Raw genomic sequence first — 27,155 nt, 5'->3', positions numbered from 1 at the left:
AACTTAGTTGTACGCTTATGACTCATTACACTGTAGGTGTGTATTAGTTGAAGTTCCTTCACTAGTCACTGTCGTACTTTCGAAATTCATGTTGCAAAATACAGTTTAACAAAGGAAACTTACAAAATATGGTATACTTACACGTTAAATAATTATAAGTACAAGAACCGTTTGATTCGCTCTGAATGTTTCTCTTACACTTTGATAATTCCTCCTTAGAAACGTTTACAGTGAAAACGTAGTTACACGTTATAACCCGTATAATTCGAACATATATTTGCAAAACTATCTCCCAATTGTTTCAGATTCTGTTTTCATAGAATTATGAACGAAATTTGACTTAAAGCACATGGTGTGTTAAGTGGCTATTACGCTTAAGAGGATTCAAATAGTAGCCAAAATGTTGTGCCTTTATCGCTTATATACTGCCTGTTGTGTCAAATACCGATTGGTTTATGGCTAACACTCGATATATTTACACACACACACACACACACACACACACACACACACACACACACACACACACACACACACATACCGGTTTATATCACATGGAGAGGTCCTTTGTTCCGTACCAACACACCGAGGTCTACCCCTATTTGATGAAATATTTGAATGATAAATATAGACAGGCAACAGTTTTGGTAACTTAAACCCATTCATCAATTGTATTTTTCAATATTTTGCATTTTAAGATACGAGTATTCTACATACATTGTGAGGTGGATACCTCGGGATGTCCCACACAGAGCACACATGTATCAGGTTATCATTTAGAGGTACCATCAAACAATGTTTTTATTACGTATTCTTCATCACACAGATGTATACCTTAATCAAATTATGCCTAATTCAATTAACAAATTTGGTGTATCACAAAGAAGACTTTTGGAGGTGTGTCGATCGGTCCAATTTTTTTTGTTATTTTGCCTTTAAGTGTATAGCCTCAAAATTTAATCCAGGAAGGCCCCCGAAAATTGGTTCGCAGCAATTTTTCGTGGGTCAGTTGCGTTACGCTAAACCATCTTTTTGTTTATTTAGGCCTTTTTCAATTTCATTCGACAGTATTTTGTGCTTTTTAATGCGTATTCTAATGTGTGTACGGACTAACTCATGAATATTAGTTTAAAGATATTAATATCTATAAATATAATCCACAAGAAACGTCGATTTAAAACAGTTTATTCCTCTAAAAAATACTCCCAAACATTTTTATGACAAAAAGTAGTTTAAAAATGTATTTACACTTCGAACAATGTCAAGTTCAGACAATATCATCTGGAAACAAGAGTGCCAAACTGTCATAGGATACGCCCTTTTGAAGGTTTTGGACATCATCTAGACACAACTTCTGACCAAATTTGGTGAAGATCGGATCAAAACTACTTCAATTAGAGAGCAGACACCATGCTAAATGCTTGAAATGCACTAAGTGACCTCATGACCTAGTTTTTGACCCGGCATGACCCATATTTGAACTTACCTAAATATCATGTACACAAAAAAAACTACTTCAATTAAGAGAGCGGACACCATGCTAAATCCTTGAAATGCACTTGGTTATCCCGTGACCTAGTATTTGACCCAGCATAAACCATATTCAAACTTGACCTAAATATTGTCTAGATACACTTTCTGACCAAATTTGGTGAAGATCGGATGAAAACTTCTTCAGTTAGAGAGCGGAAACCATACTTAATCCTGAAATGCACTAAGTGACCCCGCGACCTAGTTTTTGACTCGACATGACCCATATTCAAACTTAACCTAGATATTGTCTAGATACAACTTCTGACCAAGTTTGGTGAAGATCAGATAAAAACTATTTGAAATAGAGAGCAGAAACTGCTGTGGAAACCGCCCATCCACCCACCGGCGGCGTCCACCCGCCCGCCAAGGGTGAAACTATAATACGTCCCGTTTTGAAAAACGGGCGTATAAAAAATCAAATTATAGATGTATATTATGAAAATCAAACACTTACTTTCTTCAGACACAAATTATATAGAAGAGTCAATACCACAACATGAAAACGTTTAAGCAAAATATATTCATACATGAAACAATGCCTTAACCCTCCCACCTAGAACAAATGTCAAGTTCAGAATATCATTAGGAAAAAATCTAATTACAATTGTATATTATAAAAATCAAAGACTTAATTTCTTCTGACACAAAGTATATAGAAAAGTGAATACCACAACATGAAAACATTTAAGCAAAATATCTTCATACATGACACAATGCTTTAATCATCACACATAGAACTAATGTCAAGTTCAGACAATATCATCTGGAAACAAGAGATGTGTTTGTCGTAAACACAATGCCCCTTCTGCGCCGCTTTGAAGTGATATATTTGACCATTGACATTGAAGGATGACCTTGACCTTTTACCACTCAAAATGTGCAGCTCTACGAGATACACATGCATGCCAAATATCAAGTTGCTATCTGAAGGGACATAGAAGTTATGAGCATTTTTTGAAACCTAAATGCGAAACCTAAACGCAAAGTGTGACGGAAAGACAGACAGACAGACGGACGGTCCGATCACTATATGCCCTCTATCGGGGGGCATAAAAATCAAATTAATATACATGTCACAATGCCTTAACCATAAAGAAAACATAACAACAATTGTGCAAGTATGATCTGTTAATAAAGAAAATGGTCCAATGTTTCAAAGGAATTTAGTAACTCATAAACTATTGCAGAGTAAGTAAAACATGTTTATTGAGTGGAGAAAAAATAGACCTTGTTGTACAGTGTTACTTGCTAACAAAAACATGGTCAATTCGGTTCGCAACTCCGAACTAAAGTAAATTCTACAATGGAAATCAATTTGACGAGCTTTGCAAAAATTAAGAATTTGGTCGTATGAATAGTTATCTTCAGCCAGAAAAAATCCAACCGTTTTACACGTGTTTATAACAAATACCACCATCTTGTTTTCATACGAGTAATGCCCCCTCCCAATTTTGTATTATTTCTTTTAAGCATTGCTGCTTTGCATATAACAATATTGATTTAAGTATGGAGTATATGGCGTGTAAATTACTGTTTTTCAACCAACCGAAACCATTTTTACAAAAAATATATATATATATTTATGTAGAAAATTGTAGAGAATCTTCGTCTAAACATGCCATTTCAAATATCATAAATGAAAACGGATCTCAGATTTACTCTTCTTATAAACATATGTATAGCACTGGCATCAGAGATATGAAATAGATTTTTTCTGAAGTAAATCTGAATGGAAATCAATATGACGAGCTATGCAAAAATTAAGAAGTTGGTCGTATGAATAGTTGTCTTTGGCCAGAAAAATCCAACTGTTTTACACGTGTTTATAACAAATACCACCATCTTGTTTTCATACGAGTAATGCCTCCTCCCAAATTTGTATTATTTCTTTTAAGCATTGCTGCTTTGCATATAACAAAATTGATTTAAGTATGGAGTATATGGCGTGTAAATTATTGTTTTTCAACCAACCGAAACCATTTGTAATCTTTTCCAAGATATCATTGGGACAAATCGTCAAATAAAATTTCATGAAGATCGGACAATTAATGTGACCTCTAGAATATTAACAAGGCAAATGTTGATGCCGCAAGATGGACAACGGGCAAAAAGCGATCACAAAAGCTCACCATGAGAACATTGTGCGCAGGTGGGCTAAAAAGCTATAAAATCATTTTTGTTTTCACTTTTCAGCAGTAATCCAGTTATGAATCGTGTTTTTTAAAAAAAATTCCATGACAATCCGTGTAGAATTTCATATTTTTGCATTACTCTTTCACAGTCTTCACGCTTAAGCTCCTTCCTCAACGCAATATTCGTTTTGAACAGCGTCTTCAAAAGATGACTCTGGTCTTCACCGAGTTTCTGAAGCCTCTCTGAAAAAGTCATAAAATCATATTCAATTGCCTCTTCTGTTCCATGATGACCACCAACAAGCATCTCAGAAATATAATAAGTTATAAAAAAGTTCATCTCAAAACTGTTCCAGAAGATGAACCATGATTTAAAGGTGATCATTTTATTTGAAATGCTGCTTGTAATTAATCAAATGAAAAGTTGCACAATATACTATTCAGAATGTGACTTTCTATTGAAACAAAAGATCTGAAGTGATATCACTTGAACATTTTCTCAATTCTCTTGAAGACATCTAAAAATAATTATGCTTAATATAACCGGATACTTTGAGTAATAGTTACTTAGTAATAAATGTCCACACATTAAGATGTATCCATTTATTAAGTTTCATTTTGATATGTCTTACAGATTTTGAGTTATGAGCAAGATTGAAGTAACGAAAGTAACGATTTAAAGATAAGCTAGGAACACCTATGAAGCTTCTTTGCAAAGTTAAATTGTGTCAAAGTAGAGTGAGCTTATTTCAATTACTGTGTTAATTGTACATTCATTACGAATTTTTAAACAAAAACATTATACTGTGACTTTCAGGAATACCGTTTTGTTGTTGAAACAAAGCCTACTTACTGGGATGACCCGACATGGTTACAGTTGTGGACGGCCCAGGTTTTGCATGTGGTTGTCTTACTGGCACATCATGGTCTGTGTCAGAAGATTCAGGGTTTGAAAGAGGTTCTTTTAAAAAAATAATCTTCCTACACTATCTTATAACAAGAGATTGCCAAGCAATATTGTCCCCTACCGGTGAAACTCCACCATTGTCAGTGATTTTTTAAAAATAAATTTGTTGCCATAGCAACCAGAATTCTTGACCTAGGAACCAAATGAAATGACGTGCATACTCTCCATATTGCATTCTATCCATGTTTCAAGTTTCATGAAAAAATATGAAGAACTTTTAAAGTTATCGCAGGATCCAGTAAAGTGTGACGGACAGACAGACTGACACACGGAGCGTAAACCATAAGCCCCCTCCGGTTTCACTTGTAGGGGACAACAAGGATATCAGTAGTGCTAATGGATGCTTCCCAAATTGGCCATTATGTTGAAACAATGACCAAGTTATATCATAGGAAATTAAGATCGCCAACCCTTACCTTCACCTTTGGGTCTAACTAAAGGTCCTGAGACAAGAGCACCGCATACCGGACGCCAATGCTCGGCTGCGGGTGCAGTTAAAAAAATAATTGAGGTCACAGTGACCTTGACATTTGATCTAGTGACCAAAAAATGGGCGTGGAGTGTGGAACTCATCAATGTGCAGCTACATATGAAGTTTCAAAGTTGTAGGTAGAAGCATTTTGATTTTTTAGCTCTACTGCCAAAGGCAGAAGAGCTTATGGGATGGCATGGTGTCTGTGTGTTAGACGTTGTCTTGTTTATCCGATAAAGTCCAGTTTTCATGCGATTATTTTCAAACTTACTCAGTGTCTTTATATTAATGAGGACTCAAACCTTATTGATTTTCAGGTCACTGGGTAAAAGGTCAAGGTCACAGTGACTCGAAATAGTAAAAACTTGTTTATCCAAAAAGGTCCACAGTTTTTATCGGATTCTTTTGAAACTTACTCAGTGTCTTTATATTAATAAGGACTCGAACCCTATTGATTTTCAGGTCACTGGGTCAAAGGTCAAGGTAACAGTGACTCGAAACAGTAAAAACTTGTTCATTCGATAAAGTCCACAGTTTTCATCCGATTCTTTTTAAACTTGCTCAGTGTCTTTATATTAATGAGGACTCAAACCCTATTGATTTTCAAGTCACTGGGTCAAAGGTCAAGGTCACAGTGACTTGAAATAGTAAAATCTTGTTTATCCGATAACGTCCACAGTTTTCATCCCATTCTTTTCAAACTTGCTCAGTGTCTTTATATTAATGAGGACTCGAACCCTATTGATTTTCAGGTAACTGGGTCAAAGGTCAAGGTCACAGTGACTCGAAATAGTAAAATGGTTTCCAGATGTTAACTCAAGAATGCTTAGGCCTAGGATCATGAAACTTCATAGGTACATTGATTATGACTTGCTGATGACCCCTATTGATTTTCAGGTTGCTAGGTCAAAGGTCAAGGTCACAGTGACAGTGTTTAAAGCAGTAGAGCGATTCAGGCCCTCATGGGCCTCTTTTTTAGTTATTGTTGTCAAAACGTGCAGTCGAAAAGTGTAACATACAATTTACTGAACAGACATTGTGAGGTACGAGGCACACACACACGCACTAGAAACACAGTACATTAATAAAGAGGTATCCACCCAAATGCACTCTTTATGTAAGTTGGTAGTGGTGACAAATCTCCACAACAATCCAATGAGAGCTGATCATTTAATACAATACCAGCCTTACCCCTTACGCTCGCCCTTTCTTCTCTGTACTTGTAACCAGATGTGCGTGAAGATTTGTCCTTTTCTAACAGTGCATTGGAACTTAAAGGTTCAGAGCAAGCTTCTTCGTCACCACCACCTTCATTACCTGTATTAAATAAAGCATTCTCCCGTCACTTGTGACACCCATTTAATTTTGGCATTTTATGTTGTCTTTACCTCTTGCATTGCATTCCATTGATATAAAGACAAGCTATTGACATAACCACTGTTTCTGGAAATATCAGAAGTGCTGTATCACTACCATCTCAGTAAGCATATACCCTACATTTTTACATGATTTACTCTTTTCAGTGGGAATCGAACCCACAGCAGCCAGACACCTTGGTTAACAAACACAATGCTTTAAGGTATATGCAAGGTATAAGGATTGATATCTGGAAATGTTAAAACGCTGTGAGGTACAAGGCACACACACACACAGTAGAATGCTATTTACTCAACTGAACACATACAGACAGAGGTATCCATAGCCTATTGTAAAGATAAAAAAAATATGAATCAACGATATGGAGGTACTAATGACCAAAAATGTCTTGAAGTTCTGCAAACCTAGCGCTTAAGGCCAAATTATCAAGGTCCATGAGCACACGCATTATAATAATCAGACCCACCTCAGACGCTTTAGCCTTTGGTGGTTGTTATGAATAATGTATATTATCTTTCATTTATTGCATTTTGCTCATCGAAACAGTTTTCTTTTTTTTTCATCAAGCAGTTCACAACATTATCATTCATAGGTCACTCCCTAACTTACATGTACCATCTCTGCAGAAGCCAACAACTGGTTGAACACACTCAGAAGGGTTCAAACCCACAGCATTTAGTTATTGTTGTCAAAACGTGCTATCGAAAGGTGTAATATAGAATTTACTGAACAGACATTGTGAGGTACAAGGCATAAACAAAAAAACACACTAGAAACCCAGTACACACATATAGAGGTATCCACCAAAATGTACACTTAAAGTAAGTTGGTAGTGGTGACAAACAAATCTCCACAACAATCCAATGAGAGCTTATCATTTAATACAATACCAGCCTTACCCCTTACGCTCGCCCTTTCTTCTCTGTACTTGTAACCAGATGTGCGTGAAGATGTGTCCTTTTCTAACAGTGCATTGGAACTTAAAGGTTCAGAGCAAGCTTCTTCGTCACCACCACCTTCATTACCTGTATTAAATAAAGCATTCTCCCGTCACTTGTGACACCCATTTAATTTTGGTATTTTATGTTGTTTTTAGCTGTTGCATTACATTTCATTGATATACAGACAAGCTCTTGACATAACCACTGTTTCTGGGAATATCAGAAGTGCTGTATCACTACCATCTCAGTAAGCATATACCCTACATTTTTACATGATTTACTCTTTTCAGTGGGAATCGAACCCACAGCAGCCAGACACCTTGGTTAACAAACACAATGCTTTAAGGTATATGCAAGGTATAAGGATTGATATCTGGAAATGTTAAAACGCTGTGAGGTACAAGGCACACACACACACAGTAGAATGCTATTTACTCAACTGAACACATACAGACAGAGGTATCCATAGTCTATTGTAAAGATAAAAAAATATGAATCAACGATATGGAGGAACTAATGACCAAAAATGTCTTGAAGGTCTGCGAAACCCAGCGTTAAGGCCAAATTATCAAGGTCCATGAGCACAAGTATTATAATAATCAGACCCACCTCAGACGCTTTAGCCTTTGGTGGTTGTTATGAATAATGTATATTATCTTTCATTTATTGGGTTTTGCTCATCGAAACAGTTTTCTTTTTTTTAATCAAGGAGTTCACAAAATTATCATTCATAGGTCACTCCCGAAGTAACATGTACCATCTCTTCAGAAGCCAACAACTAGTTGAACACACTCAGAAGGGTTCAAACCCACAGCATTTAGTTATTGTTGTCAAAACGTGCAGTTGAAAGGTGTAATATACAATTTACTGAACATACATTGTGAGGTACAAGGCATAAACAAACAAACACACTAGAAACCCAGTACATACATATAGAGTTATCCACCAAAATGTCAACTTTAAGTAAGTTGGTAGTGGTGACAAACAAATCTCCACAACAATTCAATGAGAGCTGATCATTTAATACAAAACCAGCCTTACCCCTTACGCTCGCCCTTTCTTCTCTGTACTTGACACCAGATGTGCATGAAGATGTGTCCTTTTCTAACAGTGCGTTGGAACTTACAGGTTCAGAGTAAGCTTCTTCGTCACCACCACCTTCATTACCTGTATTAAATAAAGCATTCTCCCGTCACTTGTAACAAGCATTTAATTTTGACATTTTATGTTGTCTTTACCTCATGCATTGCATTCCACTGATATACAGACACGCTATTGAATTACAGCTGTTTCTGGGAATACCAGAAGTGCTATATCACTACCATCTTAAGTAAACATATGTTCTACATTTTTACATGATTTACTGTATTCAGTGGGAATCAAACCCACAGCAGTCAGACACCTTGATTAACGAACACAATGCTCTAAGGTATATGCTAGGTATAAGGATTGATATCTGAAAATGTTAAAACGCTGTGAGGTACAAGGCACACACACACAGTATAATGCTATTTACTCAACTGAACACATACAGACATAGGTATCCATAGTCCTTTGTAAAGGAAATAAAAATATGAAACAACAACATGGTGGTTATTATGACCAACAAGAACATCACATAGCGGGTGCCAATGCTCGGCTCGGTTTTAATTTTTGTTTTGACGTCACAGTGACCTTGACCTTTGATCTAGTGACCCAAAATGGGTGTGGCGTGTAGAACTCATTCATGTGGAGTTACATATGAAATTTCAAAGTTGAAGGTTGAGCACTTTGATTTTAGAGCAAATGTTAAGGTTTTAACTCGATGCGGACGAGCTGGCTATGACAATACCTCGGGTTTTCTTCGAAAACAGCAGAGCTAAAAATGTCTTGAAGACCAAGTCAGCTCATAAGGCCAAATTATCAAGGTTTATGAGCACACGTATAATAATAATCAGACCCATCTCCGACACGCCTTTGGTGGTTGTTATGAATAATGCATTTTATCTTTCATTAATTGGGTTTTGCACATCGAAACAGTTTTCATTTTTTTAATCAAGCAGTTCACAAAATTATCATTCATAATATATATCCTAACTAACCATCTCTTCAGAGGCCAACAACTGGTTAAACACACTCAGAAGGGTTCAAACCCACAGCATTTCGTTATTGCTGTCAAAGTGCAGTTCAAAGATGTAATATACAATTTACTGAACAGACATTGTGAGGTACAAGGCACACACACACATGCACTAGAAACACAGAACATACATAAAGAGGTATTAACCAAAATGTACACTTTATGTAAGTTGGTAGTGGTGACAAACAAATCTCCACAACAATCCAATGAGAGCTGATCATTTAATACAATAAAAGCCTTACCCCTTACATGCCCTTTCTTCTCTGTACTTGACACCAGATGTGCGTGAAGATGTGTCCTTTTTTTTAACAGTGCGTTAGAACTTAAAGGTTCAGAGCAAGCTTCTTCGTCACCATCACCTTCATTACCTGTATTAAATAAAGCATTCTCCCGTCACTTTTGACAAGCATTCAATTTTGGCACTTTATCTTGTCTTTACCTTTTGCATTGCATTCCACTGATATACAAACAAGCTATTGACATTACCGCTGTTTCTGGGAATACCAGAAGTGCTGTATCACTACCATCTCAGTAAGCATATACCCTACATTTTTACATGATTTCTTGTATTCAGTGGGAATTGAACCCACAGCAGCCAGACACCCTGGTTAAGAAACGTAATGCTCTCAGGTATATGCAAGGTATAAGGATTGATAATTGGAAATGTTAAAACACTGTGAGGTACAAGGTACACACACACAGTAAAATGCTATTTACTCCACTGAACACATACAAACAGAGGTATCAATAGTCTATTGTAAAGGAAAACAAGGGCTGTTTGTAAAACATGCATGCCCCCCATACGGGCTGTCCGTTGTAGTGGCAGCCATTGTGTGAATACGATTTTTGTCACTGTGACCTTGACCTTTAACCTAGTGACCTGAAAATCAATAGTGGTCATCTGCGAGTCACGATCAATGTACCTATGAAGTGTCATGATCCTAGGCAAAAGCGTTCTTGAGTTATCATCCGAAAATCATTTTACTATTTCGGGTCACCGTGACCTTGACCTTCAACCTTGTGACCTCAAAATCAATAGGGGTCATCTGCGAGTCATGATCAATCTACCTATGAAGTTTCATGATCCTAGGCATATGCGTTCTTGAGTTATCATCCAAAAACCATTTTACTATTTCGGGTCACCGTGACCTTGACCTTTGACCTAGTGACCTCAAAATCAATAGGGGTCATCTGCGAGTCATGATCAATCTACCAAATAAGTTTCATGATCCTAGGCGTATGCGTTCTTGAGTTATCATCCGGAAACCATTTTACTATTTCGGGTCACCGTGACCTTGACCTTTGACCTAGTGACCTCAAAATCAATAGGGGTCATCTGCGAGTCATGATCAATCTACCCATGAAGTTTCATGATCCTAGGCGTATGGGTTCTTGACTTATCATCCGGAAACCATTTTACTATTTCGGGTCACCGTGACCTTGACCTTTGACCTAGTGACCTTAAAATCAATAGGGGTCATCTGCAAGTCATGATCAATGTACCTATGAAGTTTCATGATCCTAGCCCCAAGCTTTTTTGAGTTATCATCCGGAAACCACCTGGTGGACGGACCGATCGACAGGCCGACCGACATGTGCAAAGCAATATACCCCCTCTTCTTCGTAGGGGGGCATAAAAATGAAACAACAACAGGTTATTAATGCTCAGTTGAATTATCCGAAGGGATATTAAAAAATTATAACTCTCTGATTATACTCCTTTAATTGACGTTTCGGCATAATGCCTTTATCAAAACATTGGAAATTATATGTTAACTACATTTTTACGTCTTTTGACTGCACAATTTAAATAACAAAGAAAAATGTTTTTAAACGTCAAATGACGTTGTACATGATGACGTCATAAATGGCGTTATATAAAATGGCGCCAAAAAAATGTAAAAATTCGCCAAAAATGAAATGACGTTAAACACTTACATATTGTATCTTAATCCTATGTTAAATGTGTGCTTTATATATTTAATAAATTGATATTTTACAATAAAATAATCATCATCATATGTAATTATAATCTACCTTAACTTATTATCATAAATTAAATAGGGTAAACTTATTTAATGACTCTTATTATTATTATTAATGACCAAAAATGTCTTGATGGTCTGCCAAGTCAGCTCATAAGGCCATATTATCAAGGTCTATGAGCACATGTATTATAATAACAAGACCCACCTCTGACGCTTTAGCTTTTGGTGGCTGTTATGAATAAAATATTTTATCTTTCATTAATTGGGTTTTACTCATCGAAACAGTTTTCTTTTTTTTATCAAGCAATTCACAAAATGATAATTCATAGGTCATATCCTTACTTACAGTCTCTTCAGAGGCCAACAACTGCTTGAACACACTCAGAAGGGTTCAAACCCACAGCATTTAGTTGTGGTAAAAAAGTACATTGATGCATTCCAAAGGTTCAATGTAGCATTAACTGTAAAGACATTGTGAGGTACGAGACACACACACACTAGAAACATAGTACAGACAGAAAAAGGTAAACACCAAAATGTAATTATTTAAGTACATTGTTAAGGGATCACAAATAAATATCCACAACAACCAAAAGAGAGCTGGTCATTTATTATCATACCAGCCTAATCCTTAAGCTTGCCCTTTCTTGTCTGATTTTGAAACAAGATGTGCTTGTAGCTGAGTCCATTTCTGCAGTTAGAACTGGAAGGTTCAATGCCAGCTTCTTCGTCATCATCATCATTATCTGTATGAAATAAAGCACTCACTGTCAACAGTGACAAAGTATTTGTATTTTCCTTTCATTTTTTTTACCTCTTGCACTGCATTTCATTGATTAACCAACACTCTTTTTACGTTACCTCTGTTTCTGGGAATACAGGTAGTGCTATATTACTACCATCTTAAGTAAGCAGACACCCCTAGATTTTTACATAATTTTCTGTATTCAGTGGGACTCAAACCTACAGCAGCAAGAGACCCTGGTTAACAAACACACTGCTGTAATGTATATGCAATGTATAAGAATTGACATGTGGAAATTTTGAAAGGCTGTGAGGTATCAGGCACACACACAAACAGTAGAATGCTATGTACTCAACTGAACGCATACAGACAGAGGTATCCATAGTCTATTGTAAAAAACAAACAAATATGAATTAATGACATGGAGGAAGTAATGACCAGAAATGTCTTAAAGGTCTGAAAAGCCAGCTCATCAGGCCAAACTATCATGGCCTATGATCTCATTTATTATAATAATCAGACTCACCTCTGACGCTTTGGCCTTTGATGCTGATTTTGGAACCAGGAATGCTTGAAGGAGACGTTTTCACCAATACTGGATGGCTCATTTTTAGAATCAGTTCATTCTTTATCTGCAAAAAAAGAAACTTCCCTTGTTAATGTATTTTTTCTGACATAAATTAGGTTTTGCTCCTGAAAACAGTTTTTTTTAAAGCATGCAGTACATAAACATTATCATAAATAAGTAATAACTGAATTAACAACCTCCTCAGAGGCCAATACTGGTTTTAAGGCTTAAGTTGGGTTCATACCCACCGCATTCACTTATTGTGGTCCAAAAATGCAGTAATGCAATCAAAAGGTGTAATATAACATTAACTGTAAAGACATTGTGAGGTACAAGGCACACAAACACACATTAGAAGCACATTACATACGGATAGAGGTATTCACTGAAATCTTTAACTGAAAGGATTGATATCTGGAAATTTTGAAACGCTGTGAGGTACCAGCAACACACACACGCAGTAGAATGCTATTTACTCAACTGAATGCATACAGACAGAGGTATCCATAGTCTATTGTAAAGGTAACACAAATATGAATCAAAGACATGGAGGAAATAATGACCAGAAATGTCTTGAAGGTCTGCAAAGCCAGCTCATCAGGCCAAATTATCGTGATCTTTGACCTCATTAAATATTATATTCAGACCCACCTCTGTACTTTGGCTATTGGTGCTCATTTTGGAACCAGGAGAGCTTGAAGAGGAGTTGTTTTCAGCACAACTGGATGGCTCATTTCTAGAAACACTCCCATCGTCATCTGCCAGAAAAGAAACATCCCATGTAAATGAATTTTATCTTGAATCAATTGGATTTTGCACCTCCAAACTGTTTTTTACATTTTTTTTAAACAAGCAATTCATAAAAATATCATTCATAAGTCATAACTGAACTAACCAACCTTTTCAGAGGCCACCAACTGGTTGTACAGCCTAATAAGGGTTGAAACCCACAGGATTTAGTTATTGTGGTAAAAAAGTGCATTAATACAATCCAAGGTTTAATATAACATTTACGGTACAGACATTGTGAGGTTCGAGTCACATAAACACTAGAAACATAGTACATACAGATAGAGGTATTAACCAAATGTAATTCTTTAAGTAAGTTGGTAAGGGATCACAAACAAATCTGCACAACAACCAAAAGAGAGCTGGTCATTTATTATAATACCAGCCTTACCCTTTAAGCTTGCCCTTTCTTGTCTGTTCTTGAAACAAGATGTGCCTGTAGCCAAGTCCATTTCCGCACCGTCAGAACTCGAAGGTTCAAAGCCAGCTTCTTCGTCATCATCATCATCATCATTATCTGTATGAAATAAAGCACTCATTGTCAACTGTGACAAAGTATTTGTATTTGCCTATCATTAAGTTTTTACCTCTTGCACTGCATTTCACTGATAAACAAAACATCTTACATGTATTTACAAAACCTCTGTTTCTGGGAATACCGGTAGTGATTATCACTACCATCTCAAGTAAGCAGACACCCCTAGATTTTTACATTATTTTCTGTATTCAGTGGGACTCAAACCCACAGCAGCCAGAGACCCTGGTTAACAAACACACTGCTGTAATGTATATGCAATGCATAAGAATTGACATATGGAAATTTTGAAACGCTGTGAGGTACCAGGCACACACACACACACACGCAGTAGAATGCTATGTACTCAACTGAACACATACAGACAGAGGTATCCATAGTCTATTGTAAAAAAAAACACAAATATAAATCAAAGACATGGAGGAAATAATGACCCGAAATGTCTTAAAGGTCTGAAAAGCCAGCTCATCAGGCCAAATTATCGTGATCTTTGATCTCATTTATTATAATAATCAGACTCACCTCTGACTCTTTGGCCTTGATGCTGATTTTGAAACCAGGAATGCTTGAAGGAGACGATTTCACCAATACTGGATGGCTCATTTTTAGAATCAGTTCAATCATTATCTGCAAAAAAAGAAACATCCCTTGTTAATGTATTTTTTCTGTAATTAATTGGGTTTTGCTCCTGCAAACGTTTTTTTTAAAGCATGCAGTTAATAAAAATTATCATAAATAAGTAATAACTGAATTAACAACCTCAGAGGCCAAGACTGGTTTTAAGGCTTAAGTTGGGTTCATACCCACCGCATTTACTTATTGTGGTCCAAAAAAGCAGTAATGCAATTCAAAGTTGTAATATAACATTTACTGTTAAGACATTGTGAGGTACAAGGCACACAAACACACACTAGAAGCACATTACATACGGATAGAGGTATTGAAATCTTTAACTGAAAGGATTGATATCTGGAAATTTTGAAACGCTGTGAGGTACTAGAAACACACACACACACACACAGTAGAGTGCTATGTACTCAACTGAACACATACATACAGAGGTATCCATAGTCTATCATAAAGGAAACAAATATATGACTTACAAACATGGAGCAAATAATGACCAGAAAAGTCTTGAATGTTTGCAAATCCAGCTCATCAGGCCAAATTGTCGTGATCTTTGACCTTATTTAATATTATAATCAGACCCACCTCTGACACTTTGGCCTTTGGTGCTCATTTTTAGGACCAGGAGAGCTTGAGGGGATGTTTTCAGCATACTGGAATGATGGCTCATTTCTAGAATAATGCCCGTCAACATCTTCCAGAAAAGAAACATCTCATGTCAATGTATTGTATATTGAATCAATTGGATTTTGCACCTCCAAACAGATAAACATGTTTTTTAAGCAGTTCACAAAATTATTGTTCATAAGTCATAACTGAAGTAACTACCTTTTCAGAGACCACCAATCGGTTGTACGACATAATAAGGATAAAAACGCACAGCATTTAATCATTGTAATCAAAAAGTTCAGTAATGCAATCCAAAGGTGTAATATAACATTAACTGTTCACACATTGTGAGGTACGAGGCACACACACACTAGAAACACACTAAATACAGATAGAGTTATTCACCAAAATGTAATTTTTTAAGTAAGCTGATAAGGAATCACAAACAAATCTCCACAAAACCCGCAAAAGAGCTGATCATTTATTATAAAACCAGCCGTATCCCTTAAACTTGCACTTTCTAGTCTGTTCTTACACAAGATGTGCCTGTAGATGAGTCCTTTTCGGCATTTTTAGAACTGGAAGGTTCAAAGCCAGCTTCTTCGAAATCATCATCATCATCATCATTATCTGTATGAAATAAAGCACTCTCTGTCAACTGGGACAAATTATTTGTATTTGGCTTTTAATGTGCTTTAGCTCTTGCACTTCATTTCACAGATATACATACACACCATTTACATTACCTCTGTTTCTGGGAATACTGGTAGTGCTGTATCACTACCATCTTAAGTAAGCATATACCCCTACATTTACATGATTTTCTGTATTCAGTGGGACTCAAACCCAAAGCAGAAAGAACCCCTTGTTAACAAACACACTGCTGTAATGTACATGTATATGCGATGTATGTGGAATGATATTCAGAAATATTAAAACGCTGTGAGGTACCAGACACATTTACTGTTAAGAAATTGTGAGGTACAAGGCACACAAACACACACTAGAAGCACGTTACATACAGATAGAGGTATTGAAATCTTTAACTGAAAGGATTGATATCTGGACATTTTGAAACGCTGTGAGGTACTAGAAACACACACACACACACACACACAGTATAATTCTATGGACTCAACTGATCACATACAGACAGAGGTATCCATAGTCTATTGTAAAGGTAACAAGTATATGAATCAACAAGAGATGTGTTGGCCAGAAACACAATGCCCCCTTCTGCGCCGCTTTGAAGCCATATATTTGAGCTTTGACCTTGAAGGATTACCTTGACCTTTCATCACTTAAAATGTGCAGCTCCATAAGAAACACATGCATGCCAAATATCAAGTTGCTATCTGAAGCGACATATATGTTATGAGCATTTTTCGAAACCTAAACGATTGGGTTCATATTGATAAAGAAGTTTGCAAAATATGAAAGCAATATGTCAAGGGACATTGAAAATATTTGAGGTGGTACGCAAACTTTAACATAGATATATCAATATTTGCATATTCTAGGTGAAAAAAGGGCCATTATTCTTACAAAATGCTTGATACAGATGTCTGCTCTTGTTAATAGGGTGTTGTCATGTTGGTAAAGAAGTATGCAAATTATTAAAGCAATATAACAAGGGACATAGAAAATATTTGGGGTGGTACGCAAACTTTAACATTTGCACACTCACGCTAACGTGACGCCGACGCCGGGGTGAGTAGGATAGTTCCACTATATATATTTCATACATAATAGTCGAGCTAAAAAGATTGTGGTTGGTGTTGATGAAAGATCAAAAGCTGTATCAATTAGATAAAAAATAATGAATGCCTTTTTCTGTGCAGTTCTTAGCTGCATCACACGCAAATCAATGACAGAGTGTTGAATCGAAATACAATGTAAATGATCAAATAAAAGTCAACTGGCTAGACACGAAAGAATCTGTACATATTTGAAATATGTATACGCACATTCTTAAAAAAAACCTGGTTTAGATTTTGTTTACACATTACAAGTAATTTTATACAGCAATATTCAACACTAGTTCCTCCTTTATAGTGACAATCAAGATGGTGATGTCCGTACGGAAACAGGTATTTTTCGCTGTTGTATGCCTGTTTGTTACTTTTGTTAAATTTGTAAATTCTGTTCAATTTCCAGCCATATCAGAAAGAAAGTGTTTAGCGCTTATTTCCTATTAATGTTTGTGTTATACCTCGACTTAACTCACTTCCAACTTTCTTCTATGCGGAAGCAGTGATTTTAAGATTCGCGCTTGGAGTTTGTTACATTACCAGCAAAAATAGCCGTTTAAATCCATTTTATTTAAAAGTTTAAAAAACTATCAAAGTAAAATAAACGGAAAACAGTCTGTATTATTTTACATATACCTATTGTCGTATTGTCCGCGGTCCGACGTCTTTCGCCAGTTGTGCTATATCACTACCATCTTAAGTAAGCAAAGAACGTTTTTACATGATTTTCCGTTTTCAGTGGGACTCAAACCCACAGCAGAGACCCTGATTAACAAACACACTAAGGTGGTGCGGTGGTCGAGTGGTAACACTCTGGTCTACCATTCCAGAGGTCCCCAGTTCAATTCCCGGCCGGGGCACTGGAAATTTCAGAAATGCTTCAAGTGTTTCCCACCCAACTAGAGATGTACTGGTATGAAACCCAGGTAATTCTCGCGTGTATTGGTGCTATACACTGAGCACGTAAAAGAACCAAGGGATCTATTCGCAAAGAGCTATGGTATCGCAACCGGATCCCTTGTATCCCAATACTGTCTCTTCTGCTTGCTGTCTCTTCAGCAAAAACCAAAGGACCCCATTAGAAATAAGTGGTTGCACTTTCATGGGATATCCTTGACTGCAAGGTCAAAAGAAATACATACTAGGTCACCATGGTGTAATGGATATGGTGTCTGCCTATCAACAGGGAGGTCACAAGTTCGATCCAAACAATGGGAGTGTTCTTTAGATTTTCCCCAAAGACACCAAGTACTGGTTCTAGGCCCAGGAAACGGACTCAAGAGCGTTTCAATAAGCCTGTGGCTTTCTATGCCATCAAGCTAAATTAAATAGGTTTACACTAACAAACACACTACTGGAATATTTATGCAATTTTTAAGGATTGACATCTGGAAATGTTAATACGCTGTGAGGTACAAGGCAAACACACATGCAGAGTAATGCTATGTACTCAACTGATTACATACAGACAAAGGTATCCATAGTCTACCGTAAAGGTAACAAGAATATCAGTAAAAGACATGGAGCAAATAATGACCAGAAATGTCTTAAAGGTCAGCAAAGCCAGCTCATCAGGCCAAATTATCATGGTCGTTGATCTCACTTATTATAATCAAAGTACTGGCAGTACTGGTGTGACGATGCTTTTGAAGAGGATGGATATAAAACATCAATTTAAGTTTATCTATATCACCACAATTGTGTATGTTGATACGAACATTTGGGTACGATAAAAAATTTGGGTACTAAAATTTTGGGTACGAAAAAAAATTTGGTACAAAAAATTTTTGCATACGAAACATTTTTGGTACGAACAAAAGTTTAGGGGTACGGGAAGTAGTACTCGTGGGTAACTTGACCCATTGAGCGAAACTGGGAGGCGGGTCACATTCTTGTTCATTAAGTATGGCAATACATTCATGATGATTCTCGAAAGTAGGTATGAGAACATAGCCGGACCATGTGAGCTCAATCGTATGAGCACTTGACTATCCGAGTTCGCCCACAAACATATTGATAAGTTAACAAATAGCGAAATGACCTTATACATGTATATGCTGAAATCTAACAATCAAACGAAATATCAAACATGGTATGTACACTTAGGTGGTTGTGTAATTTCTGTTAGAATATCGTATTCAATATGTAAATTTTAAATGATTGTGCCCGCACTTGAGTTTGTTGCCTTGTTTGAGTCTATACGCGCCTAGGCTTCACCCAGTGTGTGTATTTGTGTTTTTCCAAGGTAATGAGCGGGGGGGGGGGGATGAGATTTTCTGTAAAAAAAACAACTGTCAGGAATGGTGACCACAAAACATACAAAATATAACATTGCGCCAGCAGCGGGAATCGAACCGGTGTCGTAAAGGTGTTTACAATTTGCAGGTTTGGAATCGTTCGCATTCTTGAGTTTTGTGATGACGTAAAAAGTTAATTTTACATGTTTTTATTCGCAATTTATTTACTAAATCGAGAACAAATATCAAACAAAATAGAGAAAAATATATAGTTGTTTCATTGGTCCATAAAAAAAAAATGGATGTAAAAATACTAATTTGAAATTAATGTTCTGATACACTTATTGAATCTGTTTCCCCAGGATATGCTGTTCTATTGATATTTACCTTTTAGTTTATCAACACGAACGACAACTCTGCTAGGAAAATGTTATCAATGAAAATCAACGAGCAATCTCCTACGCAGTGGCGAATGCCAAGGGAAGTAATTGAAAAATCGAATTATCTCAATCGGACTGGCTCGGTCTTTTACATAGGTCGCCATTGTGAAGATTTTTTTTACTGGTTATCAAACCTTGGACGCTGCTGTTCCAGCATCGTCAATAATCAGACGCCCCTCTAAGACTTTGACCTCTGGTGCTCTTTTGGAACCAGGAGAGTTTGAATGAAGAGTTCTTTTCAGCATATTGGATCAATTTGGATGGGTCATTTCTAGAATCACTCAATTCTTTATCTGCCATGTTACTGAATTGTATCGTTTATTAATTGAGTTCTGCTCCTGTAAACCGTTTTTTGAAATCAAGAAGTTCACAAAAGGATCATTCATAAGGCATAACTGAAGTAACCACCTTCTCAGAGGACACCGACTGGTTTTACCGCCTAATAAGGGTTTAAACCCACCAAATTCACAAAAATTGTAAAACTTTAAGTTGATAAGGATTGACATCTTGACATGCTAATACACTGTGAGGTACCAGGCACACACACACACAGTAGAATGCTATGGACTCAACTGAATACATACAGACAGAGGTATCCATAGTCTATTGTAAAGGTAATAAAAAATATATGAATGAAATACATGGAAGAAAGACCAGAAATGTCTTAAAGGTCTGCAAAGCCAGCTCATCGGGCAAAATTTCATGATCTATGACCTCTTTTAATATAATATTCAGACAGACCACTGAAGCTTTGGCCTTTGGGCTCATTTTGGAACCAGGAGAGCTTGAAGAATTGTTTTCAGGAAATAATGATTGGCTCATTTCTAGAACCAACCCCATCATCATCTGCTAGTAAAGAAACACCCAAATGTCAATATCAGTATTAAAAAGAATTACTTAGAAAGCTGTTTTCTAAGTTAATTCGTGTAACAGACCCTTTGAAAATTTGTTTTGCACTTTGATGAGCCAGGTTTGTTTTAACAACATATCTAACAAAAACAAGAGAGCCATCACAGCTCTATATGGCACATCTAAGGAACATGTCTAAAAACGTAAACTCTTCTTATTCCTATGCAATTATGTTTTCAAGACCTTACTATAATCAGTACAGCATAGACTTAACAGGCATTTGACTTAACAGGGATATAATTTTAAACCTGTGTGACAAATATTCAAAATTTTCAACTTGTATGCTTTCCGACCTAAGAATCTCAGATCATTATAATCTCACCATCCACTAAAGCTCACTTTGTAAAACATGTACTAGGTTAGTGTTAAGAAAAAAAGCAGAAGCCAAATTTCAGCGTTAAGATGATAACCCACATAACTCTGATAATTTTCTGGAAATATGAGTGTAGACGTTTATTTGTGTGTGTAACAAACAAAGAAAGAATGAAGAATATAATTATTATCATAAATGTATTAGTATCCACAAGAATCTTATTTAATAATCAATCAAACCGCATTTAAATAAAGTATTTTTCGCCTCAAATTCAGTGCTTCATTTAATGTTTGTTCATTTGATTTTTATTTATTTTCATGCATTGACACTAACAATATACAATGTGAGAGCCTTTCCTTACGAGGCCCAGGTCCTTGCAAGGAGGGTGTTGCCATACCCCCCCCCCCCACCCAAGCTCCTCTCACCAATATTTTTTACGAATGTATTTGTCAAACAACGGAGTCTGGTGCTTTTTTGCTCTTTTCAAATACATGCTCTGCGATGTGTAAGTCATAGAGCGACGTACTTTTTTAAATAATGGATCAATACTTTCCCATTACACCGTATGTCACATTGTGCATTAATTCTGATATATTTTATTATTCTAAAATACTACATGTACTGAGTTGAACATCTATACTTAATTACTGCACGTGGTTTGTTGCAACATGCACAATTACCATGTGGGGAAATTAATTTTTTAACCCATAAAATTGTTAAAATTCGCAGAAATCGAATATTCTATTACCCCCATGTGGCATTTATGTCGATAACATTCAGAAGTAGGTACCTGTACACTGAAGTAGGTTCCGTGTGTTTTTTTAAGTATGGAATATTCATACGCTTATAGTAAAACGTGTTTTTTTTTACATTCACCATTTTCTTTAACATTTTCAACTTAAATATCCAGCTGCATGATTTAATCGCGAGTTTTCGTTTTTGTGATCGGGAACACTAGAATAGCATGTATGGGTTGGCATGTAAACCTCTTTAAAGTAACAGAATACTAGGGCTTAAATATTAACTTTAACACCGTCAACTAAGACTTAATTAATATCATTATAGAGGGCATACATTTTTTTGTAACATAGATGTTTCTGAATGAAATATTTAAGAACATCTGTGCATTTGTCCAAGATCTTTTCTGGTTATATTTAAACTTAACTATTACATTTTCAATATGATGACAACCACAAAATTGAACAATTTTCATCGCTTTATAGACTACAGAACTACTCCAGTGCAATGAGGTATCACAAGTTTGTGACAAACATTGGGGCGCTCTTCACACCATGAAGATTGAAATTTATGTTCTTATTTTCAGACTGGTGGTGGGGAATGCGTTCAATCTGACTGAGCAGTTGTTATTTTAATATGTCAAAGGCACTCATGGGTAGTACTTATACCAAATTTCACCGAAAATGTAAGATTGTTTAACACATCGCGTCATTTTCAAAAAATATTTTTTGAGCAACACACAATGTTGGTATTAAAAACTCACTTGTTTACATATGGCAACGAATCCAAAACAAGAGCACCGCATAACCGGTGCCACGCTTGGCTACGGGTGAAGTTTTGAATAAATGAAAGGTTGTCAGATTATATCTTTTTTAAAGGTCACAGTGACCTTGACCTTTGACCTAGTGACCCAAAAATGAGTGGCGTGTAGAACTCATCAAGGTGCATCTACATATGAAGTTTCAAAGTTGTAGGTGGAAGCAATTTGATTTTAGAGCCAATGTTCAAAACCTTAACAAAATGTTAAGGTTTTAGCACGACGTGGACGGCGGATGGCAGACGACACGACAAGCTGGCTATGACAATACCTCGGGTTTTCTCCGAAAATGCCGAGCTAAAAACAGGAACTGGTAACTGGCTTGTTGTGAAAACAACAGAGGTTTAACACTTTATAAATTACCGGACAGTAAGTCAGATGATAATGGATTTCACAGTTGGCATCTTTAATTTTTTTGTTGGCAATGTCCGACATGCAACGAACTTTAGCCATGTCTGATTTAGGGAGTGAAAACATCACATCTGATTCACTCCGATCTTGTCCAAGGCTTGCTAAAGAAAAGCGTACAGTTTATATAGTATTGACAGACCTGTACCCTGAAGCTGACCCCATATCAAAAGTCAACCAGAGTCGTAACATATTTATGTCATGCTATAAATCAAAGACAATTCATTTTCTTGGATACTTTCTACATATATTGGTGAATGAATATAAATTACTGCATGGAGGCATATTTTAAGGTACAAATGTTTCAAATGCATCTTACAATAGATGAAAATAACTATCATCAGCCTGAAATTCACAATTTTGACGCCATTGTCGCTTTGTCACGTGACGAGTTTTCATTTGGATACGTTTAGATCGACCTTGTAATTTTTTCTGAAATGGTAAATATTACATTCCTTTTCTGATATTTATTATTTGTGAATAACAACTTATGTCTGGTGGATTAAAGTACTGATTTCAAAGTGAATCAGGTAATTTTAAATATTTTACTTTTGAGTTTGAATTTACACTACAATTTGTTAAAGCGGGTATTTACGTTTTTTTATATGTGTTTAATTGTAATATACTGATAAAATATGTGACAATAACACAAAATAGGTAAGACAAATTATACATTAAAGCCGAATTTCATAAAATGCAGCAAAGACAATAAGCGCCCCGAGCAGATTGTGACGTACATATTTTCCTAAAATAACCGAAGCATTCGTCTTTGTATTAGGATCGGAGTTAGTGTTCGTGTGTAGTATGAATAGATATCGTTGCAGGAATTCAAATAAACCGTTAAACTAAGTTTAGATTCACATCGTCGTACATGTCTGGTATACACAGGGGGTTTTTTTAGAGAAAGGGGAAGACGCTGGACGCTGGGTGAAAGGGGAAAAAAGAGTGCGAAAGAGACATATAAGGGGAAAAAATAAAAAACTGTTCATTTCAATGCCTATAACTCATCAAAAGAGGCTTGTCTCCGTCCTTTTTGTTCTTAAACACATTTAACACGTATTAAAGTCAAAGTCCTTAATTAAGTTGCAGGTGTAGATCTAATTATGGGAAATGTTTTCAACTATATTTCTGTACTGGGGCCGGGGGACGATGTCAATTTTGTGATTTCAATTTCATTATGAATGGGTTGACGATCTTGATCTGCTACAGTATTGGAAGGGAAAGGAGCAGCAGCTGCCGATTGTCTACTTTCACTTTCGCAATGTTCGATGTTGATTACCTCAGAATCCTGATGGGTTATAACGGTTTTCGATGATTCTTTCTTAAAAAATGCCTCGATGCGTTCAGTATCTTCCAATTCCGAATGTTTTATTTTGTTTGTGTAAGAACGCCAATTGTGAGACATTTTTTTCTGTTTTCACGTTTATATCTTGGCTTGCACATAGCCCGGATGAAAATTCGACTGGTTTCTGGTAATTTATTGACGAAACACCCTTCTCGCGCAAGACCGGTATCCAGTTAAATAGTCACATGATTATTACGATTAGTTGCCCAGTTTACATAACGTTATTTAAGAGCTATATTTAGAATAACTGGGATTCCAAGATTTTTTGTGTTCGTCTGGAGAGAGAGAAAGATCGTTGTACATGGTGCAAATTGGATAATTGTCGAATGCCCAAAGGAAACATAAACATTTATTTGAGAGAAAATATTATATTTTGGTGAAAAATGATATTGTTGTTGGGGAAATTGTATTTTGAGGGGAAAAATTCTGGTAGGGGAAGACGCCGAATATCGGCGTCACTTTCTTAGTAAAAAAAAACCCTGATACATGCTGGTGAATTCGGCTGTACAGCCGTTTTCAATTTCAGGATTAAATATCTGGCTTAGTTCGCATTTTTCGACACATGTTCTTCTTAACTTTTTTTTAAATTTATATTGAAATATATATATAATAAGTTTTTTTTAACATTTTATATAAATTCATAAATATTTGACAAAATCGTATATACCCGCTTTAACAAAACAAGCAAGAATAATTCAAAATACCGGGAAATGTCTATCTGAATTTGAAAACACTTGAGCACATGGTATATTACTAAAAATAGAAATAACGTCATATGACCGTGAAATCTTGGGAGATTCACCAGAGCTCCAGATAAAGGCCGAACAGCCGGAAATACGCCTTTTTCATGAAGAGTTACGCATTTATTTTTATAAACTGGACGTACAATTACGACATTAATATCTGTTTTACGCATTTACGAAAACAATCTGGCCGTACCGATACGTCTGCGAGGCTTATTTGTTGGTCTCTAACCTAACGGCGCTTTTCGTTAATTTAAATTTCCGAAAAGTTGTAGACTTGGTTCATATATTAATGCCTATTCTGTCGCGTGATTTCCTGTAACTTATAAATCCGTCAAAAACAATATGTCTGCGCGCAATGTAATGCTGGTTTAACCGAAAGGAGTTCAAAACAACACTTTGTTGTCATATAATGACTACATACGGTGTCGTCTAATCATCCTGACATTAAATCTGTAAACCCAGAAAAAGACATTGTTGCTCCAATATTAAACAATTTGATTGCATCGGTGGCTTTAAACGTTAGAAAACACGATGGGAAACGGAGGAGACAGTGAAATAAGTGTTCATTTACTTAGCTTACTAGGTGGCTTGTGTTTTCTTGTCAAGAAAAATGAAGAAATAGTATTAGTCATGAGTTTTAATGTGTAGTTGTATTTGCATCATAATTCAGAATGGAAAACCTTATACAGTAACTGTTTAAGAAGCTACATATATTTATTATAATTGCTGCAAATGTTTCTGTAAAGTCAGTTATACACCCTTCAATATTCAAGAACACGGGTAGTACAGTACTACCTGTATTTTTGGATATGGTAGTACAGGTACTAATTGATTTTAAGCGTTACTCCTTTTCTTTCTGTCAGTGGCAGTACCGTTACTAATTTCACAAATCCTTATCTGGAGCTCTGGATTCACATTTGGAAAATGTCTGTTGCATCACTGTTTTTCTCGATATGTTGAGCAGAGAATAAGTTTTTAATGTTTAAGATAGTATTTTGTGAAAGAATAAATCAGTTAAATGTGAAAAATGTGGATCTTTTTGATAATGTGGTTGATTTGGGCCAATAACTGCTTTTAAAAGCTGTTTTGGACCGGTCTTTGTTAACTGTCAACTTTACGGGAATTTCTGGTTGACTTTCCTTATGGGTTTGATCCATAACTTTAAAGTCGCGCCAGTCAAAATTAATAAAATGCGAAAATCCTAAGTTATGGTACCCAGAACTAGCCCAAGGCTTAAGGACATATCACTTCCTGAAATGGTCAAAGTGGGTGGGGTAATGTTAAAGAATAATTCCTTATACAAGCATTCTATATTAAGTTTGGAGCTATATGCATAATTAAAATAGCATATACTTCAGTGATACATGAACCAGTTGTAATGAAATCTTTCAAAAAGAGTAAATAATCACATATTTTCACCTTTAAAACCACTTTCTTCCTGGGCGACCAAAGTCCTTATTTTCTTATTTTCTTCATAAATTCACTGTTACCAGCTGGAACATACATCACTGTAGAACATTGTGTTAGAGTATTATTTAATTTAACACACTAGAAACACTGAAAGAAACATTCTTTTTTGTAAGAAAAAATGTACACAACTGAACGTATAAAAACTAGCGCGAAACGACTGTCCTGTTTATTTCTTGTAAGAATTGCAGTAAATAATGATCGATTAAAGTAAGGAGAAAATCTACTAAATGACGAGTAATTAACTGTTATTTATTATTACATAAAAACACGATGTCATTATTTATTTCTTTTATGTTAAGAAAAAATACTGTTGAAAATAACTGTGTGCTCGTAACTCACCTAAACCAGTTGCTGACCGATTCACCGAGGTCCTCTCTATATAGGGAGTAACGATAGATAAGGGGAGGTAACCAATCTACTCGGTAAATAGGTCAGTAACTGGTTTCCAGATTTATCTGCGCGCGCTCGTTTTCGAAACGGGAACCAAAAAAGCTTCTGAGATGGATGTCAAGTGTGTGGGGTCACACTCTGACACACAAACCAGTACTACAACGTTATACCGAGGTACCCGTAGAAACG

General features: G+C 36.1%; 1 protein-coding gene and 1 long non-coding RNA gene across 20 annotated transcripts in view; one reads left to right on the top strand and one right to left on the bottom strand.

The window, feature by feature from the left end:
- Positions 1-27,155, top strand: part of LOC127863837 (integrin alpha-V-like) — a 212,646-nt gene that overhangs the window by 28,472 nt on the left and 157,019 nt on the right. The gene's annotated exons all lie outside the window — the stretch shown is intronic.
- Positions 1,172-27,155, bottom strand: LOC127863842 (uncharacterized). 4 transcript variants are annotated; one of them, XR_008041205.1, is made up of 13 exons: positions 26,916-27,155; positions 26,526-26,614; positions 15,379-15,487; positions 14,689-14,793; positions 14,023-14,148; positions 13,494-13,600; positions 12,801-12,906; positions 12,150-12,275; positions 9,784-9,909; positions 8,464-8,589; positions 7,381-7,506; positions 4,519-6,421; positions 1,172-3,908 (listed from the first exon to the last, which is right to left on the bottom strand). It is a non-coding gene; the product is annotated as an uncharacterized LOC127863842 (long non-coding RNA). The 4 variants fall into 4 exon arrangements; XR_008041204.1 differs by lacking the exons at positions 15,379-15,487; positions 26,916-27,155 and having other exon boundaries at positions 26,526-26,905; XR_008041207.1 differs by lacking the exons at positions 7,381-7,506; positions 15,379-15,487; positions 26,916-27,155 and having other exon boundaries at positions 26,526-26,905.

Source organism: Dreissena polymorpha, unplaced genomic scaffold (genome assembly GCF_020536995.1).
Source record: "Dreissena polymorpha isolate Duluth1 unplaced genomic scaffold, UMN_Dpol_1.0 chrUn046, whole genome shotgun sequence".
Lineage (NCBI taxonomy): Eukaryota > Metazoa > Mollusca > Bivalvia > Myida > Dreissenidae > Dreissena > Dreissena polymorpha.
Note: the sequence above shows the minus strand (reverse complement) of the source record. Positions and strands in the feature narration are given on the sequence as shown.